Raw genomic sequence first — 14,377 nt, 5'->3', positions numbered from 1 at the left:
GGAATTTGCATTTACACTCATAGATACAATCCTTTTGGAAAGTGTGAGGAAGTATAGTTAATCATATTTTCAAATAAAAACTTTCAGATGCATTCAACAACGCTGCCTTCGAAAATACTTTGTCCGCAATATTATAGGTTTAAGAACAGATATTTTTATGTAATATGTCCTCCTCAGCCTTGAAAATAAACTAAATGTGGAAAGCCGAAGTTCTTTTTGAGGCAATTCTGCTTTACTTGAAAGTGATGGCACCTTACTCTTAAATTATTAAAAAAAAGTTCCCCAAGATATAAATTATTACACATTCCAAGATAAGGGTTCTAATTAATTATATAGTCACTGTATTTCACACAACTTGTTTTCTGTAGGAAAAGTGTAACAAACCACAGATGCCACTGTACCTAAACTTTCTGATACTGCAGGGGATGAAGAATGCTGATTCATGGGTTGCCCCGCTCACAGGAAAAAAGAAGGAATGCCAATTCATGGCAAACCACGCTTACAATGGAGAAAGGAATCCAATGGCTCCGCCATGGGCCTGCCCCGCAAAAATAAGTATGACATGGAAGTGCAGGGTGCAAGTTTAAATTGTGCTGGTCGTCATTAAACTTCAAATGAGTCGCCATGTTTCACAGTTTGAAATAAAGGTTAAAAGTTGAGGCCTGCTAATGAAATATAATCAAAATAATGTTTGACTTTTAAATTAATTTTGAAGTCCTCAAATATAAATATGGTTTTCCTATATTACACTTATTGCCACACACACACACACACAAAAGTGTATATTCCAGGCTATTTAGAAGGAAAATGGAGCTGGGTGGTTAAGATCAAGGTCTTTGGAGTGGCAAACTGCCACTTACTTGATATGACCTTGGAAAAGTCACTTAACCTCTCTAAGCTTCAATTTCCTTATCTGCTATTCTGAAGATAACTGAAAAGCACTTACATAATACCTGGCACACAGTGGAAGAGCAATAAGTTACAGCTGCTGCTGTTAGTATTATCAAAGCAATCTCAGCAAATTGCACTTGTAAATTAGGTGTGAATGAGAAATGGCTGGATAATTCCAAAATTTTACTTAAAAAAATAACACAAAAACCCTAAAGGTCAGAATTAGTTCTTTCTATAAATGAAAAAAAACAACAACCATGGTGGCAGAAAGAGAAACTAAGGCCTAAAGAAAGCAAAAGAGATAAAAATACAAGAAAACGAGACAGGAAGCCAATATCCTGGAACATGTAAAGAAAACTGCCAAGGGCACAGGAAGAGGATGGTCAGCTCCTGCCTACAGCTTTCTTTCACAATGAATTCAAGCATCAATACGGAGGACAGAAAAATTTCCCAAACTAAAAACAGAAAACCAATAAAGTTACATTTTATATCCAGTAACAGGTAGTGGAAAAATCTTAACTTATTTGGTTTTCAGAGATTAAAATTGTCCAATTTTCAGACCCACTTCACACTGTTCTTTACATAAGTTACCACAAAACATTATCTAATATGGCAGCATAATGTAGCAAGGAGGTGGGGAGGCCCCACACCAGCTCAGCTTCAGGTCTGTCCCTTACTTCATCAAAAGAAGCTTCAAGGAGAGTGGCAAAATAAATACACAACTGGAAGCATTACCCTCTGAAATCTACCCTGATTAAGCATATCTGAGTACATAAAATATGCAACACAGGCAATTTAAGAGCTACCAGTATATAATCTTTAAGTAGCTGATATAAATTAATTTCACATTTAGAAATAAATATAAGGAACTAGTTCTGGTTTGTATTTACAGACACAGAGCTCAGGGACTCTGAATATGAATAAATGCCTAGTATTTATTGCCCAATAATTATTTAGCAAATATTTCCTCAGTCTTTCCTATATACAAATCTTTCTTAAATACCTACATGTTTAAGTAGACAAAAATGGTCCCAATGTTTAAGGAGCTTATATTCTAGCAGGGGAGACTATAAATAATAAAATATTATGACAAAAATAGATTGTGTGATAAGGAGTGATCGAGAAGCTATTTCAGACTGGTTGAACTAGAAAAGCCTGCTCATCAAATTTAAAACATCTACCCCCATAAAACTGAAATTTGCTGCCAAAAGCTCTAGCAGCTATTCTTTTATTTACATATAAAAATAAACATTTGCCAGGCTATGAAATTTATATGTAATCTTCCCAAATATACACAGTAAGCACTGATAAATAGATATGGTTGTTCTACCTTCAAATGTCATTTTCAACACATAATAATACAACAGAAATGAAGACAATATTTTTATAACAATTTCTTTATGTTGTCATATTCATTTTATTTACATATTATTTTGCTAAACTATAAATAGGATAATTTTTAAACATTGAATATTACTTAAAAATCAAAATAATCCAACAGAAAGGCTTAATTTTAACTCACCTGTACCTGTATACAGTGCAGAAGATCTATAAATCTGTGGCCAAATCCAAGAGAAATCTGTAATATAAACAAACAAACATAAATTTAAAAATGTAGAATCTTGTGATTTTTACAAGCAACATATAAGTAACACTCATTTAATAACACCTTTTCATTAAACTGCATGGTAAAACCAAGAAGTAGACTTGCTGCATTACTTCTATTTGCACAGGATAATATAAAATATGTAAGGTCACAGTTCATAAATTATGAGGTGTCACCCTACCAATCTTGAGAGCCCGCCACACACTTGCTACACTTTCCTGTAGCTGCCTGACTCATCACTGGCTCTGGCAGAAGCAGAGGAGGCCGAGCTACGCCATGCACCTTGCACTGCTGGGCTAGCCCAGGGCCCAGCACACCAAAACACAATGTGCAGTAAATGTTTGCTGAATAAATAAGTAAACTTCACATAGTTGTCTTCACTTGCTGTGGTTTCTGCTTTACCTATATGGAATTGAAAGGCTTGAAATTATTAAAATAAAGCTCTATGTCATAATTGTTTAAAGAAGTTCAAAGGTGACTGAATAAGAGTCAGGGTTAAAGGGGGGCGGGGGGAATGGGAGGTATCTGTAACACTATCAACAATAAAAAATACTTTTAAAAAAGTGACTGAATAGTTTCTCAAAAATGAAAGTCTTGAGTAAAATGATATAAAAATGATGCCTACATAAGACATTCATAACAAATTGCAAGACAAATGTGGACAAGAAAAGGAAGAACAGTTTCAATACTCAAGGCAGCTTCTCCCCAAGTTTCTTCTGGGTGTGTGTCTTGAGGACAAAGAGCTGAACATGGAAGGGCCCTGGGGCATTTCCTGGGATCTATGCAGGAATCACTTTTCACTGCACAGTGAGGAATACAAACACAACAAATATGTGCTTGTGTTATTTTATGTGTATTAATATTGACTATTTTTGTGTATTTTATGGACCTGAGAAAAATGGTTTGATTGCTACTAGTAGATGTATGTCTTTTTTAACCATTATGTGCTACTAGATTTAACAGCTGCAAGGAATGTTTTTACAATTGAGCTACTAGATTTTTTTTATTGTCAGATGACACCAATCAGTAATAAATGACACTTTGATTAATTATCAAACTTAAAACAGTATTAACTCTATAAGAGCCCTTTACTATTTAGAATAAATAGAACATAATAGTAGAAAAGAGCTAATGCTAATTTGATATCCAAATTAACATTTTTCTAGGGCACTGGAAACATCTGATTTCATAATCTAATAGGTCTAAAGAAGAAAGAGAAAAAGTGCATTTTGATTTTCACCAGGACCAGATCAGCCTGGAGATCATTATAAGTAATGAAATGCAGCTAGGGTATTAGTTAGAGATGATTCATGAAAAACAAAAGGAAATCTGTATGCAAATAAGTTAGCACAGTAAGTAAAACGAATGGATTCTCATGTGGCAGGAGTCAGTAGTGTGCACTAACATGTTACGTAATAGAAGCCATCAATTCTTTCCAGCTCTGCTGGGGTGAATGTATTCGTTATGCTGGCCTACGTAAGCCCATTATAATTCTATACCAACAACTAATTTGCTCAAGGACATCACACCATGCAACAATCAAGAGCTACAACTTGTGATATTAGCAGAAATGATGGCATTAAATTATTACTACTTGATCTGTACTATTAAATGAGTTTTTAATTAATATGCTAATATGAGGAAAAACTACCAAAGCACCCATGCTAAACAAAGATATAGAAGAGACATATGAAGATAAAAGACATATGAAGATGTGGATAATTTCCACAGTATAATATAATAATATCTTGGTGTAACATTTTAAACAAAAGAAATTAATAAAATACTTCAACATAGAATTACAAAACATTTTATAAGTTACTAGGTAATATAATAGCCATTAAAATAGTAGTACAGGAGAGAAGAACTTTATAATAAATCAACATCCTCTATTCTTCCACTAGTCCTGACAGTTTTCACAAAGCTCTTTCAGGAATGCGTTTCAAGAGAGGAGGAGGGGGCTGCCCCAGGCCTGGCAAAGACAAAGGAAAGGCAGAGGGATGCCTTTCATCTTTCCCCTGTGACTACGGCTGTTTCCACTGTACTAAAAAGATATATACCTCCTCTCTGCATGGAATAGTTGGAAGAGCCTGGGATTAAGCATCATCAGATAGACCAAGTTTCAAACTCTGGCTTTATCATGTAAACACTGCTGCTGTGAATATAGCATCACTAGCGGCAGCTGAGGTAAGTGACCTAAGGAAATGACACTGTGGACTTATTTATAAAATCAGGATAATGATGTCCTCTTTGCAACACCTGGGAAGTATCAAATGAGATAATTACATAAAGCACCTGGTACATAGTAGGCTTTATAATTATGATCCTGCCACGTCTGAACCTATCAAATGCTGCTAGTAAAGACAGGTAACCCAATAAAGCGATGAAAAATAGAAGCTTTAGGCCTACCAACCCCAAGTAGAACTGATTTTGATGGGATGTCGTCCCTTTATCAGCCCATAATCCCCCAGAGAGACACAAAAATATGGGAAATTTTTAAACCGAAGCTACTTTAAAACTGTATCAAAAGTTGAAAGACATTACCTGATTTCAAGACTTACTATAGTTACAATAATCAAAACAATGGGGGCGGGGCATAAGGACAAATAACAGAAGAGAACAGAGTCCAAAAATGGGGCTACGCATTTATACCAATTCATATTCAACAAGGATGGCAAGTTACTTCAATAAGGAAAAGACAGCCTTCAATAAATGGTGCTCAAAACCGGTTATGCATATGGAGGAAAGGTGAAAAAAGAGCCTCGACCTTTACCTTGCACCAGGTACAAAAATTAACTCAAAATGAATAGGATCAGCCCTGACCGGTTTGGCTCAGTGGATAGAGCACTGGCCTGCGGACTGAAGGGTCCCAGGTTCGATTCCCGCCAAGGGCATGTACCTTGGTTGCGGGCACATCCCCAGTGAGGGGTGTGCAGGAGGCAGCCGATCGATGTTTCTTTCTCATCGATGTTTCTAACTCTCAATCCCTCTCCCTTCCTCTCTGTAAAAAATCAATAAAATATATTTTTTAAAAAATGAATAGGATCATAGATCTAAAAGTTAATAACCCAAACTACAAAGCTTGTAGAAGAAAGTGCTCGAAGACAAATTATTGTGGATTAGGCAAGAAGTTTTTAGATATGACATCAAATATATAAAAGAAAAATAAAACATAAAAAGAACAACCATAAAAGAAAATAACTTGAACTCCATTAAAATTAAAACGTTTGCTCTTCAAAAGACAATTTTAAAAATAAAACCACAAGTCACAGACTGGGAGAAAGTATTGGCAAAATAATTATCTGATAAAGTACATGTGTCTGGAGTATATAAAGAGCTAGATAATTAACTGTTGAAGGATGTCTATCTAGAATATATGAAAGATTCTTACAACTCAATAATAAAACAATTCAACCTTTTAGAAATGGGCAAAATATTTAAAGATATTTTATATATATCATAGAAGATATATAATGGTGCCCTAGCCAGTTTGGCTCAGTGGATAGAGCATCGCCCTGAGGACCGAAGGGTCCTAGGTTCAATTCTGGACAAGGGCACATGCCTGGGTTGTGGACTCAATCCTCAGTAGTGGGTGTGCAGGAGGTAGCCAATCAATGATTGTCTCTCATCATTGATGTTTCTATCTCTATCTCCCTCTCCCTTTCTCTCTGAAATCAATAAAAAACACGTATATACAATGAGGAAAGTACACAAAAAAGTACTAAATACCATTAATCATCAGGATAATGGATATTAAAACCAAACAAAATAGCCTAGGAATTCCATAAAAATATCTAAAGTGATGATAAGGGTATGAAGAAACAACAACCCTCACATTACCTCCCTCACTGGCGGGGAAGTATAACAGGATGGCCATTTTGGAAAACAGTTTGGAAATTTCTCATCACATAATCCAACAATTTCACCCTAAGGTGTGTTTTCATTTCTCTGGGGACAGATGACCACACACAGAGTTGTAATGAATGTTCCTAGACAGTTTTGTTCATAATAGCCAAACCCTGGAAACAATTCAAACGTACATCAACTGGAGAATGTATTTATTAGAACGTAGTACACTCATACAATGCAATACCACTCAACAATAAAAAGAATGGATTGCTGATAATGCAACAACATGAATAAAAACACTGTTAAATGAAAGAAGCCAGACACCAAGATTACATACTGTATGACTCTACTTACTTCGAATTTCTAAAAAAAAAGTAAAACTATACAGATAGAAAACAGATGGGTGGTGTGTTGGGTCACAGAACAGAAGTGGGAATTAGACACAAAAGAACTTGGGGACCGACAGATTTTGTTCTAAAACTGGGTGGTGGTGATGCTAAAGAAAGATGTAAAAGAAACATTAGACACGCACTATACAAATTTACTAAAATCCATCCCTGAATACAGTTAAAATGGGTACATTTCATAGTTATGCAAATTATACCTCAATTTTTTAAATGCTAAAAAAATCCTAAATGAGATTTTAAAATGTATCACAGTGTCCCTACTCTTTCTTGCTATGTGATAGCTAAGGTTACTGTGTGAGTAAAGGGATCGAAGCAATAAACATAGTTCTAGAAACGAACGGTGGTTTTGCCAAGTATAGTGTCACCTAGCAGGTTGCACAAGTAACTCATTACTTTGAGGCAATAAATAAATAAATAAATAAATAAATAAATAAATCAGGACTGAGCCTACATCACACATAAAAAAGTTGCTGGCAACATTATAACTATAGGTTGATGGTTTTTTAAAAGGTAGGGGAGGGTTAGGAGGAGATATGCTCATATTTTATGTTATTTTTTTTAATTGGGCCACATTCTTTTTTAAAAAAATATATTTTTATTGATTTTTTACAGAGAGGAAGGGAGAGGGATAGAGAGTTAGAAACATTGATGAGAGAGAAACATCGATCAGCTGCCTCCTGCACACCCGCTACTGGGGATGTGCCCGCAACCAAGGTACATGCCCTTGACCGGAATCGAAGCCGGGACCCTTGAGTCTGCACGCTGATGCTCTATCCACTGAGCCAAACCGTTAGGCCTTAGGTTATTTTCTTAATTTCTGAAAATGAATGGTTAGGAACAGAGCCACCAGAGGCAAAATAAGCTGAGAGGAAAATGAAATGATATCTGGAATAGTAGCTAAAAGAGCACTTCAAGACTATGAGAATGAGAGGAGGGCCATATTTTTGCTGTTTTGGCTTAATGCCACCGCCACCAACATCACTAGCTACTATTTATTGAATGCTTATTTTGTGAGTGTACCGGGAAGAGGCCTTTGTAATGTATTACCTAATTCAATCTTTCTAACAACCCCACGAGGTAAGTACTGCTACTATCATCTCCATTTTGTAGATACAGAAACTTTACTGATAAGTACTTTGTCCAAGAACACAGAGCTAGTGCAGTGTCAGAGCCCAGATTCTAACCCAAAATCTGACTGTGGAGTCACACATGCTCTTACCCAGCAGACTGTTATGGAAGTCCACTGTTCTGATAATGCTATCCTTTTTACCAACACGATTCAACCTGAAAACTGCCTTCCTGAGGCTTTTGGTATGGTATGAACAAGAACAAAGCTTATATTCCCCACATCATCCACCCCTGGCTGACACTGCAATGGAACCTTAACGTTATTTTTGGCTGACCCAAAGGTAGCCTCACAATTTTCTCAAAGTTGCCACCAATAAAAGGAAGAATCACCAATATATCAATATATTTCTTTTGAAATACTTGCCAAATGGAACAACTTAATTTTGGATGGACAACAAAGTATATGACATGTGCTCCTGGAAAGAGTTGACCAACCAAAGGAGAGCCCTGTGACTGCCATACTTCATGCTCCAACAGAGGTCCTGTTATTGGTCATCTTGTCCTCTAGCCAGCACCACCCCAGTCATCCAGCCAGTCACACAGGCTGGTAGAAATGAAGAGGACATGGGGAAAGGAAGAAAGGCTAGGAGTACTGCTCAAATTACTTGAGATTTTCCAACAGTTCCAGCCAAGCATATAGTTCACGCCCATAATGCATGATTAATAAAATAATCTATTTTTTAACTTTTAGCTCAAAAGCACAGAAACTCCCAAAAAACTAAACATAAAATGTACCTTTCATTCAGCATGTTTCAAATCATCTACCATCAAGAGGAAATTCGTACTTTGAAGACTTAACTCTGAGAACTACTCCAGATTATTGAACATGACATTATATGTATTTAATATTTTATATGCCATAAAAATATCATAAAATATAGTAGCCTTATATTTTTAATAAAATCCCAATGTGATGTTGCAAAAGTCTTAATAATGTACATAACATGTAACGAATGTGTGCAACATATGCAAGGAAAAGTTCTTTCCCAATTATTAAGTTGATGATGCTAAAAATAACACCTAGACCACAGAAGAATAACTTTACATTGACTGCTTAACTTCTATATGTACTTCAGATAAGCTTATGTTTTCTTTCTTTGTTTACAGGGTTCTACCTCCACTTCAGACAATAACCCTTAACTAATGAAACTCCCTAACAAGTAATTTCCATTTTCAAAAGCCTTTTTTAAGAGAGTCAGCAGTGTCATGTCGAGACCCTTTAAAATGGCAGGTCTATCTGAACATTAGCTCTTATAACATATGTATAAGCATTAATTAACTGACTTTCTAAAAACCCTTTCCCACTATTCATTCTTCCATAATTTAATTCACTCAGAGAAATCTTCACAGATTTGTTGAGAGCCAGATCTCAGTATACGGCATACAGAAGGTACTCAGTAATTTTTTAAGATAAATAAAAAAGCCTTCTCAGACTCGCCATCTCCCTGTCAGAGAACTCTTCAGTTTTCTAAAACTGGTGCTTAAAATTAATTGAAACTCGATCTTAAGATGTTCTTTTGTTATTTTAATTCAATTTCATAAAATGCTTCAAACAGTACAATCAATCATGAGTAAAACTTTAGGTTTGTAATTTAATGTAGTAACTTTTCATCTATACTAAATGTAAAAGTAATTCCTAATCCATATTAAAATACATTTTAAAAAGTATTTATCAACAGTTTAAAATTTCCTAAGCTACAGACAGGTACACATACACGATTGATATGTATGATATAGTGAAAAATAACATCCATCAAATTCGTAGATGACCGTTCTTTTCAATTTGGTCTCTTGCCTACAATGACAGAACCAATACAATAAACCAACTGTCATAAAACAGTAACTCTCCAAAGAGTAGTATTCTTGCCCGGAGAAACAGATCTAGAAGAAAAATTAATCTCACATGTGTCATTGCATGTCCAAGGCTCAAGTCTGGAACAGGACTAAAGATGCTAAATTTGGAGTCACTAACCAGAAAATAGCATTTAAAACTATAGAAATGGTTAAGATCTCTTAGGGAGAAGTAATAAAGAATGGAGAACTGAGAGTCTGGAACGAAGCCCTAGGGAACTCCTACATTTAAAGTATGTAGAAAAGGAATTGGCCAGGGAGAATGAGAAGAAATTACTAAGAGGCAGGAGGAGGACCAGTAAAGACAAGTCCTGTGGAATCTGGGAGGAGAGGGTGGTCAACATTGCTCAATGCTAAGAGAATTAAACTGTTTCTACTTGATTGACAAGCAAAGCAGAACTTGTGGTGACCTAAGAAGTTTCATTGGGATGATAAAGATAGGAATCAGACTGGTGAATAGGAAATAAGGATTTGGACACAGTGTGTGCAACGATCACTATCATTATTACCTTATGCTAAAACGTATCTTCCCCTCTAGACTGCACGCTTCCTGAGGGCAAGGGCAAGGGCAGGGGTTCACCTACCTTTGACTAAGAGGGCAGCCTGCTGCTAGACTAGTGATTTTCAAATATCAGGCCTGCAGAAGTCCTGGGGTTTTAATTAGGGTGCTCAGCCAAAAAATTCACACAATAATAGTCTTCAGTAAAATTTCGGGGAGGAAAGAAAAATACTTCCTGGGAAGAATTTAATCTTTCTTAAACAGAGATAAAAGACTCCCTACCAAGACTGGAACATGCCAACCTGACAACCAATCAGCTCCCCCTCAAAGAAAAGGCCCCAAGATCCTAGGAGTAGAATTTTAACCGTTTTTCTCCCAATAAAGTAGGAAATTTTTGCCCCAATGTTTCCCCTTATTCTCTTTAACATGACAACAGTTACTGAAACCTAATGTATACACTGAAATATTAGAAGATCTCCATATTGTTATCAGATTATTTCTCACACTAAACCATTCTGAAAGGCAAGGTCTACTTTCTTAATAAAGTAAAATATATACCCTGCAAATACTAACCGTGGAGGGGAAAAACTTAAAAGGCTGTGACAAAATAATGACTATCTGACACAAGGCATCACACTAAAAATATATACAATTCTAAAACCTAAGGTGGGGGGAGACAGCTAGGAAAACAACCTAATGTGGCTGAATTTTTCCTCAACTTGGGAGTAGCAAGAATGTACATAATGTCCATGAAATCTTCTAATATATATTGTTTATTTTTATGACAGTCTAAAATTACTTATCATATGAATATGCTAAATCATATGGATGATCGTTATATAACTGATAACTTACTGACATTCAATTTCAGGACTTGCATTTGCACTTACAACTAAGGAGAGAGAAGAATTATTTTCATGCCTCTGATATCACATCTTGAGGGACAAAGGTTTTCATAAGTTCCAGAAAAGGAACATGGGGGTGAGGACTGTGAATATCTTCACACCGCCGGTCGTATAGCATATGAACTCAGTGGACCCCGAGCTCGGCTGATTGTAAACAGCAACTCTGTTGAAGCGAGACAACACTGCACAGTGCTATTAATTTAAACCTTATTTGGTAGTTTTGTTTATATTTAGTTAGTAAATCTGGTTTTGTTTTATAGGTCCTAATGAAACAAAAATCTTTCTGCATTGGAAAGTAATTTAGTAACATATACTAAAATGGTTGTTTTTCATAAAGGCCATTACACCAGTTTATTTCTCCCATTATTTACATAATAAATATAGCTATAAAATGTGGATTAAAAAATCATGCATGGCTTTTGTTTTAAAAAGTTCTGCTGGCGCCCTAGCTGGTTTGGCCAGTGGATAGAGCATCGGCCTGAGGACTGAAGGGTCCCAGGTTCGATTCCAGTCAAGAGCACATGCCCAGGTTGCAAGCTCAATCCCCAGTGTGGGTGTACAGGAGGCAGCCGATCAATGATTCTCCCATCATTGATGTTTCTATCTCTCTCCCCCTCTCCCTTCCTCTCTGAAATCAATAAAATATATTAAAAACAAAAACAAAAGTTCGGCTGGCAAATCAAAACATGGCCCTACCAGTGGTTCCCAACGTGTGCCTCTGAGTGCTCCTCCAGAACAGTTTTTTCCAGTTTTAAACCTAAATGAGAAAAAAATGTAGTGTTTTATTTTTCTATAAAGCTAAGCCTTACTAAACTTGAGGAGTATTCTTTATTATTACATTATAAACTTCCTGTTTTGCAGGGTTACCTTTTCCATTTCATTTCTGAAATGGTTGTGGTAGTAGATGGTCACTTTTTTTCCATGTGATGACTTGACAAATTTCACAATTTGGCAATCCTATATTAGTTCCCTAGATTTTAGGGAGAATTCTTTTTTTTTCTTTTTTTTTTTATTGATTTTAGAGAGAGAGAGGAAGGAAGTGGGGGGAGGGAAGGAGAGAGAGAGATTTGTTGTTCCACTTACAGGAGGACCTCGGGTTACATCAGAGATCCATTTCTATGGTGCGAGGTAACGTGATTTTGGCCGTTAGTCGGAACCCATCTACAAAAGCACCTACGTCACTCACATGGAGCACATACACAGCAGTAATGAAGTGAAACAGTAAAAAAATTTAAAAGAAAGATAACAATTCCTGACCTTCACTTGTGGTAAATAAATAATAAAAAACATAAAGCACATATGTACATACGTTGAAATTACAGAACTTTTTCTTACAAAATAAATGAGAAATGGCAACGTAACCACAAAACGACGTACGCTGAGTCTGACGTAACCCGAGGACTGCCTGTATTTATACATTCATTGTTTGATTCTTACATGTGCCTGACCGGAGATCAAACCTGTAACCTTGGTGTATCAGGACAACACTCAAACCAACTGAGCTACCTGGTTGAGGGGAAATTCTTAATAGTATTACATAAAAATAAAGATCTCCAGGTACCACTTTCCCTGCCTACCTGTTATGAAATGGTGCAAATATATACACACATACAGATATATAGGTGTAGGTATTCCACTCTAGCATTATGGGGAAAATTCAGTCTGAGCATGAACCTCCAATCAAGAAGTTCTTGTTTCTACCCAAAGAAACCTAACCCCCTCCCCAACCCCTGGATCTCTGTCAGGTCTAGGATAAAGTGTGAAGCCACAACTATAGCGTGGGGACAGCAAAAGAGAAGCTATCATTTGGCCCCTAGGTGCTCACACGTAGACATTTTGCAAAGCAACCTAGAATAAATCACAACCTAAAAAGGTGAATAAAGATCACAAGTAATACATAGAGAACAGAAATCCTGGAAGACTGTTGATAGCAATAAACTCTTTGCTACTCCTGCCACTGAGAAATGATGTACAAGTGTCCTCCCCTTGAAGCTGGGGTTGCCTTGGTGATTAGGTAGACCAACAGACTGTGACAGAATTGATATTCTGGGACTTCTGAGGCTTGAAACTTCAGTGTGAGGCTGCAACCCTTCATCTTGGAGTCCTGAGCTGCTAATTATGTCTGACTACCTTGAAGCCACCATATTATGAGGAAGCCCAATCTAGCATGTGGAGAGGCCACATGAAAAAGACAATGAGATGCCCAGCCAGCCCCCAGCTGTTCTGACTCCTAAAAGTTCCTGGTCATCCCAGCTGAGACCCTAGACATGCCTGCTATGCCCTATCCAAGTTCGCAACCAACAAAATTATGTGATACAATAATTTGTTTAAAGCAATAAATAACTAGAAATAAAACCTATAGCTCTTCATAAATAGTAATGAAAACTTTAAAGCAAAAAGAAAAAGTCTTGAGCTGTAAACAAGACTGACATCAGACACAAAAGAGGATTGTGACACATAAAGGTAAATATAAACCCATTCATTCATTTAGCTAACAACTATTTATAACACCAGGATGTATAAACAGAGTTATATACAGGTTCTGGAGATGGTTTTTTAAAAAGTCCTGACTTCAAGGAATTTACAGACTAGAAAGTATCATATATTATAGCATCTTCTTATATACTCTTTAATGTGTTTTACAAAAATAACAATCAACTATTAGGATCAAATAAAAAATGCAGACCAATCTCACAGAGTGGCCCAGAGTTTAAGTTCCTCTATGACAGCAACTTTCAACCTTTTTCATATGATTTACTATCTATTTACCACACAATCTACTAAAATTCTGCAACACACCAAAAAAAGATACCGATCTAACAAAAAAAAATAGGCATAATGTTGATTCATTCACACTGGACAGCTACTGTTGTCAGTTTTTTGTTTGACAATCTAAAGAAAAGAGGTCAGTGCCCCTGATTAAACAGTCAGGTACTGCATGTTTTAAAAATTCTTGCCGCACACCAAATGTGCCACGGTACACCAGTTGAAAATTGATGCTCTATAAGAAGGAAGTGAAGACTGAACCCAAAACCCACAAAAGGTCATTTGTAGTTTGTAGTATCGAAACATGCTTTAGTTAACTGCAGTATATAATAAAACGTTTGGGTTCTCATTTCAGACTATAAATTCAGGGCATGCGTAACTAATCTTTTTTATTTCTTCTTCATAAAGTATCAGGTTAAAGAACCATTTAAAGATATTATTACAAATGTGCGGAGTAGACCTTTTATTGCAGTCA

At 36.3% G+C, this 14,377-nt stretch overlaps 1 protein-coding gene across 13 annotated transcripts in view; it reads right to left on the bottom strand.

Moving 5' to 3' along the window:
- NCOA2 (nuclear receptor coactivator 2) overlaps positions 1-14,377 on the bottom strand; it is a 273,087-nt gene that overhangs the window by 169,535 nt on the left and 89,175 nt on the right. For 10 of the 13 annotated variants that reach the window (XM_059672932.1, XM_059672933.1, XM_059672931.1 and 7 more), the window contains exon 2: positions 2,414-2,470. The gene's annotated coding sequence lies outside the window, so the exon portion shown is untranslated. The remainder of the gene's footprint in view (positions 1-2,413; positions 2,471-14,377) is intronic. The other 3 variants (XM_059672926.1, XM_059672928.1, XM_059672927.1) reach the window with 1 other exon arrangement.

This window comes from Myotis daubentonii, chromosome 17 (assembly GCF_963259705.1).
Source record: "Myotis daubentonii chromosome 17, mMyoDau2.1, whole genome shotgun sequence".
Taxonomy (NCBI): Eukaryota; Metazoa; Chordata; class Mammalia; order Chiroptera; family Vespertilionidae; genus Myotis; species Myotis daubentonii.
Note: the sequence above shows the minus strand (reverse complement) of the source record. Positions and strands in the feature narration are given on the sequence as shown.